The following is a 716-nucleotide window of genomic DNA, read 5'->3' as shown; positions in this document are numbered from 1 at the left end:
GCATTCCATATAGAAACAGTTTGATTCCTTTTTTTCTAGGTCTTAGTATTATTTTTCTTTGGGATAAAATGACAATGTTGTCTAATTTGAAAAGTTTTGTAAAGTTTATGCTATGTAAACGCCTTTCTGAGGTGAATATTTAATACACTGATGTCAAACTGAATTTAATTATATGAATTACGTGTATTGTTACAGTTGTAATTTTGTTTTAATAACTGTTTTTCATTTCTTGCATCTGAAGAATGAAACATATGGAATACTTCTCAAATTTTCATGTTATCCTTGTGCAAGTGCCATGTTAATCTCTGCATTGTAATTTGAGTATTAGTGCTGCTGAAGCATGTAGTATCCTCTAAATTTAAGTAGTTAATGATGCAATCTTTATACAAGCCTATATCTATGGGTGCCTACTTGTAACAAGGAAACCGTATTGTTCCTAACAATGCTATCGATCTTATTTCCCTAAAATTCTGTGAATAGTAGAAAAAATTATATTGATCAATCAATTGCTCACATTTGCAAATTTTTTTGTCAATGACTATCTTAAGTCTTTTTATTTGGAATTTGATCATACTCTCAATTATTTATAGATAGGTCCAAAGGTGATGGCTTTTTCAAGTACTTATTTATCCAACTGTGTTAGCTATGTGGAACTTATGGATTCAAAGTAAGCATTGCTTAAGAGCTACTTCTAAACTTCTTCAGCTGATATTTTC

At 29.9% G+C, this 716-nt stretch overlaps 1 pseudogene; it reads right to left on the bottom strand.

Annotated features, from left to right (window-relative positions):
• Positions 1-245: 245 nt before the first annotated feature.
• LOC122097742 lies at positions 246-342 on the bottom strand (annotated as a pseudogene).
• Between the last annotated feature and the right edge of the window lie 374 nt (positions 343-716).

Source organism: Dipodomys spectabilis, unplaced genomic scaffold (genome assembly GCF_019054845.1).
Source record: "Dipodomys spectabilis isolate Male_0828 unplaced genomic scaffold, ASM1905484v1 ptg000430l, whole genome shotgun sequence".
NCBI classification, from domain to species: domain Eukaryota; kingdom Metazoa; phylum Chordata; class Mammalia; order Rodentia; family Heteromyidae; genus Dipodomys; species Dipodomys spectabilis.
The sequence above is the reverse complement of the archived record's forward strand: the minus strand, read 5'-3'. Positions and strand labels throughout refer to the sequence as shown.